We start from the raw sequence: 6,000 nt of genomic DNA, 5'->3' as shown, positions 1-6,000 counted from the left end.
ATATATATATATATATATATATATATATATATATATATATATATATATATATATATATAAAGATAAATCAAAAAACAAACTTATTAGTAAAGAAAAACAGCACAAACGTTGGCTTAATCAAAGGTACTTTTTTGCATTCTCTTACCGCTGTGAACCCTAACTTACACGAGATTTGTATGAACATTGTTTAGTTAAACTTATTGCAATGAAGCAGACTTTCCTTCTTATTTTTGAGTGTATTTGTGGATGTTTTGTGAGAGAGTGCGAGCGGTTGGGCAGTTCTGATCACAAACTGTGGCGACGAATAGCAGTCATTGCTACTTCTATAACATTAGTGGCAGCAGTGTGATTTATCGGAGGACCGATATTGAACAGGCACGTACGTCCTCTGTCACAAGCAGAAAATGCTAACAGTATTAGCAGGTGCTACGTGGTCCTTTAATGAGTGTTTATTTGATTCTGATTTAAAAAGATTGCATTCACAGCAAACAAATGTGTTCTCCCCTAGGAAAGACCAGTCCACCTTAATGAGTTAAATAAAATGACAACTGCTTTACTGAATTCATTAATTGTCATAGTGTGTGGAGGTGCGCGCTTGTATACGGGTGTCTGTTCTCTGCGGAGTTCATGCCAGATTTTACTTCTCACCGTCCGTATGGCACTTCATCTCTTCAGTGATGCCGCTGCAGCCGAACACTCGGAACCGTGTGGCGAGATACTACAGTGAACGGGACCTTTCCAACTGCAGAGCAGACAGGAACGCTCTTGACGGCTTACAAGCTCAAAAACCTGAAATTGCGAGGATTATTCTGGAGCGAAGTCCTGGTCGGAGCGTGTAGACTGCTGCGGCGTGGAGGAAGGTAGGCATCAAATGCACAAACCGTCTCGTAATCCCTTCAAATGAACGTATCCTCGCATGTCATGACACAATATCCACCTGTTTCGCTTCATAAAAGCCTGCTCGAACTTTTATCTGAATGGAATATGTTTCCCTTTATTCGCTTCTTGCCATTTGGTGTGTGAGTCATTGCCGGGAGAAGAACTCCACTGAAGGCTGAATTGATGCAACTTTCGTAGTAGAAATTGCGATTACAATTATCAAACAAACTTACTTAGTGTTTATCCACTTGGTAAAAATCAAACCTTACTGTAACTGAACCCAAGCAGCGGTGACTGAACAGCAGCGTTTCGCATTTGCTGAGGGTGATGCGCAGCCTGTGCCTTTGCTTCTCATTTCACATCATACATCTGTCAGACCTCTGACGTTAGAGGCTTGTACATGGCAAAAAAAAGAAAGAATGACCACACGGACGAGGCTTTCACATAGTAAGCCGACCCATCTCGCCTCTGTTGTAAACCCAACTGCCAAAAGGCTACACTCCGTTTTCAGATCAATTTCCTTACCTCCCACCTACCAGCAGTCCGGGTCTTTGAGATGTCAGGATCCCTCATCCTGAAACATTCATCCCCTCTCATGGAGTCAGTGTTGCTCAGTGATAGAGCTCTGTCAACCTGTCAGTTACTCAGAGTTTTCCTTTGATTGTCCTGTGATCAGAGGATGGACCCGGGATCAGGTAGATATTAAATATCAATGTCAGTCGGATTTGGCTGGAGATGTGATTTGATAAAACAAAATAAGATTTGTCAATCCTCTTGGCGTGTAGCAGTTCAGTGGCACTATATATAATGTGTTAATTTCAGACCGTTCTCACATGAAAACTGCAGAGATGGGGGGGATGATGAAGTCTCTGACTCAAGGTGCTCTCCATCTGCCACTGCCACAGTGCCCGGGGTTGGTCATCATCATGCTTTCAGTTTCGTACCCGCTCCTCCTCTCCATCACCTCCTCCACACAGTCCTGTTTCCTTCCAGTGAAGGAGGCAGCAGTCTGTACCAGCTTGTCCACCCTGTTGGTCTCAGCACGCAACTCTGATGAAGAGTGTGCTGGCGACAACTCCTGCATCTACTGATGTCTGCCGGCTTCCTCGGCAGGAAGTCCACCACTAGGTTGAGTGGTTGCTGATTTTGCTCATGCAAGCTGGTGATTCACTCGACTGCTCCTTTGTGTTGTCATCAATGATGCAGCCCGTGATGCCGTCATAGAACTTCTGAATCTGGCGCAATCCAGAGCTACGGCTGGTATCTACCATGTCTGGTAGCGTAACAAGTGCCACCTCAGAAAATGAGTATTTGTGTTATATCATTTAAATTAATGAATTTGTGTTTGTTAGGGCCTTGTGATATCGCCCATCACAATCTCATCCAGTAAATAATGAATGAATATTTAAATACGGAGCCATGTCCATTGTTTGTGCAAATAAACAATTGACAAATAAAAAAAGCTTGTGCATACTATGTTCTGTATTTAAGGGCTTCTCCTACGCTGACTGTAGTCATCTTAACATGAAGTGACAGTGATGAAACACCTGTGCATGTTGGAAGTTGTTTGTTTTACTTCACAGAAAGGCCAGTACATCAGAGTAAATGTGACATGGTAAAGTGTTTCTGTGTCATGATATCAGCTAGTTCGTTGCCTTCATGTTTGAGAACTCATATTTGCATCATTGTCTTCATAATTGAGTGCCAGTCACTTACAGCTGTTTAGCCTTGATTTCCAGCGTCGGGTGTTTCTATAGTTGTTGTTAAAGTTGACTCCTGACAGGATCACTGCTTCATTTCTCATCTGCAGTTAAGCAAATGAGACTATCAAAAGCACTTGGCCATGAAATTTAGCTGGCTTCAATGGCCATGCTACATCTGTAAATTACTCTCTCAACTAACTCCAGCTGCGAAGTTTATGGATCAGTTGTCTGATGTGAAGGCACCGCAAGATTTTAGCAGTAATAATAGACACTGTGAGAATAGACCCGGCAATTATTACCCTGTATACTCAACAGGGGCGCTGAGCCAATTGTGTGGGAAAACACTCTTGTTATTCGGATTTCTTCCGAGGTAGCGACGGCTTTGGGGATTAGAACAAGGCGAAGAGGTCAAGGGAGTGTGATGAGGCCATTAGCAGTCTTGGGAAAGGAATTAGGCATTTAGATGAAGTAGGAATGGGAATACTGAAGCGCTGCGGCTGACAAAAATCCTCTTGATTTGAGGTAATGAAGTACCGAACAGCATATTTTAATTCATTTCTCCTTCTCATTTTTAAGTCTCTTATCTGAAAGATGCAAATGAGCAGTCGCTCTGTTCGTCACATTTTTCTTCCCTCGTCATCGTCTTGAAAATGTCACATATTCCTGTCCAGATTAAGAATGTGTAAGTGAGATGTGGCATCAAGCAAGAAGGACGAGCGATCATTAGGCAAGAGGCTCCACACCTGTCCTGTAATGACGGACTCTTGGGGTGCTGAACTCTCAGCCTTCATTAGCCGTCACCTTTTCTTCTGCTGATGCAGCCATCAGATATCCTCCGATATCATTTTTCATCCCACCCGCACCACTTCTGTGATGATTAGGAAGAAGGCGTCATGCGAGTCTTGCAACTTCTATGACAGTCTCTTCTTATTTCCTTTTCATTTAGCATCTGGGTTAATCTGGATGTGGTTGGAGGGAAAACAAGACACACAATTCATGCAGTTGCCCTTGAAAGGTGCAACTGTCTTGTTGTATAACATTCATTTTCCTAGCACGTCCTGGTCTAAGATCTATAGCTAATGTGGGGCACACGTCATGCTGGGCGATATGCCCTAAATTTGATTTTTTTTGGCTTATTTTTTGTTTTATTTCAATGTTAATTTTATGTCGTTTTGCTGTCTTGGTACAGACGCAATATATTGTGAGGGCGGACGCTGTTTATTTAGCATCGATGAACTACCTTATGTCTGAAAAGCTTCAGAACTTCAGAAGGCAGCAACGTGAGAAAGCTTGTCTGGTACCAATCTACATGGTCATGAAAAAGTTTGTCCTTTGCAAAATGGGTTCGTTTGGAACTAGTTGGACAGAACTAATATTCTATTATGGTTTGTCCAAGGCCTTGGTTGGAAATATGGTCCTGAGACTAATATTGATATGCTAAGTATAAGAACTTTATCGTTTAGATACTTTTGCTAAAATATTGCAATACATGATTGTGTGATATTGTATTGATATTTTAAGTCAGGTATATCAATATTTAATATATATTTGGATATGTTGCTGTGTAATACTTCAGTTTTTTGTTGGTTATGGCAGCTTCGACCCTCATCTAACTGGACTGACTTCATAACACTAAACTTGGTTTCAAGCATGTGATATTGTACTGCATTATTTGATGTCCTCCATTTAAAATGAATGGCTCTTGTTAACAAATATTGTAATATATTGCTGAACTTACACTATCACAATATATAGCATGATATCGTCTTACCACTCGCGATCACTCTGTGTCGTGATACGTATCATATCGCAAGATACCTGCCATGAGACAACCCTACCTGTGCCTGAAACAGGCTCTCTGGCCACACGGCTGGCCACTTACATTGCTGAGAGCAATTTCTATGGGCCTTGTCTCAGTATCGGCTGCATTTAGACTTGGGTTTTAGTCGAGCAGGACTCTGGATTGTTTGTCAAGACAACCAATTACGTTTTTTCAGAGAAGCCTGACACCTTTCTGTGAGTTCATGTCTAATGCATTTTATATTATGTCATCATGAAAAGAGGAAAAGTAGCGCTCTGTCTGTCTACATCAAGGTAGCTCTACATGCACATCTTATGAGCCGGCCTGCCCTGTGTCTGAAAATAATGCTGAAGATGAAAACACACATAGCTAAAATCTTTAAATGGAGGTTAAGGCCATTGTAGAAAACGTCAGATAACCTTTTTTGTCTCACGAGTCAAAACCTTCAGGATCAGAATACAAGATGACAGCATTCTTATTCATTACACACTCGCCTCAGGTTCATCACCGGAGGCAAAATTCACGACTTTGTTGTTAGCGCTGCCGTGGATGACAGATATGATGAGTCGACTGTGCTGCACTATCCGCTGGTAAGCTGAGGTGTCAGGCAGTGTGCTTTTGGGTCTCAGAATTCTAATAACGCCACACGCTGTCGGGGCATCATCAAAACTGAACATCTCTCTCTGTTTCTGTTGAACAAGGCACAGCACCAATTGGTCTTAAGGGAGATGTCATCGGTCCAACAGTATTTCTCTGGCTGCTGCAAAGCAATCACAAGCTGTGTCTGCCGCTCGGGATATCATTGAAGAGCCTTATAATTTTTATGGTCAAAATTTTGAGGTTTTATAGCTGCCGATGCTGAGTGAACATACAGTATGAAGCTCAGTCGAATTTTCTAATCCCCTTCCTGTAAGATTATCAGCCTTTTGAGGAGTTCTAAGAAAGAAAAAAAATCACTTTCTGCTCCAGAGGATTTCTTCTTAATACCTCATCTGTTTTATCCTCACATGTCAGCTATTCCATGATGTTCATTTCACTGCCACGTTTTCCTAAATTGAGACTTTTAAAGTCATTTGAGTAATGCAATTGGGAGACTTTACTAGAAGCGTGACGGTAACCGAGGATTTGTATTTGCATCAGCTTTTGAGAGTCTTCTGTTAGGGAGCCATGTTTACAGTTACAGCTTCCCTTCATGCCTGCAGGTCTACAGACGAGCCTCAGGCGGTTTCTGCGTGCGTGCAGAATCTCTCAGCATCAGCATCTCAGCTGTTCAGCCACGTCTTGATCTGGTTCTTTCCTTTACACAGCTTGGTTGTGATGTTAATGGACTCACCGGCCAACACTTGCTCAGTGTGCAGTGTCGCACGCGCTTTGTTGCAATCTCCGTTTTCCCTTTCAGCAGAAACCAGGGCACTCATTTCATATAGTTCATATAGCGTCTATACTAAGGACGTATATGTGAAAGTGATGGGTGGGGGGCTATAGTCATGTTTGTCCACCTTCCAGCTATTTAGCCATGCTCCCACTGAAAGGCTGCCACTGTTGTTGAGTAACATAATCCACCAGGGAGGTCTTTGGCCAGACACTGGGGGAGGCAGCCTCTTAACCCTCACTCTC

General features: G+C 42.5%; 1 protein-coding gene across 4 annotated transcripts in view; it reads left to right on the top strand.

Annotated features, from left to right (window-relative positions):
* Positions 1 to 661: 661 nt before the first annotated feature.
* The window catches only part of dlgap1b (discs, large (Drosophila) homolog-associated protein 1b), a 112,747-nt gene continuing 107,408 nt past the window's right edge, over positions 662 to 6,000 (top strand). For all 4 annotated transcript variants that reach the window (XM_053861264.1, XM_053861265.1, XM_053861263.1 and 1 more), the window contains exon 1: positions 662 to 860. The gene's annotated coding sequence lies outside the window, so the exon portion shown is untranslated. The remainder of the gene's footprint in view (positions 861 to 6,000) is intronic.

This window comes from Synchiropus splendidus, chromosome 3, assembly GCF_027744825.2.
Source record: "Synchiropus splendidus isolate RoL2022-P1 chromosome 3, RoL_Sspl_1.0, whole genome shotgun sequence".
Classification (NCBI taxonomy): Eukaryota; Metazoa; Chordata; class Actinopteri; order Syngnathiformes; family Callionymidae; genus Synchiropus; species Synchiropus splendidus.
Note: the sequence above shows the minus strand (reverse complement) of the source record. Positions and strands in the feature narration are given on the sequence as shown.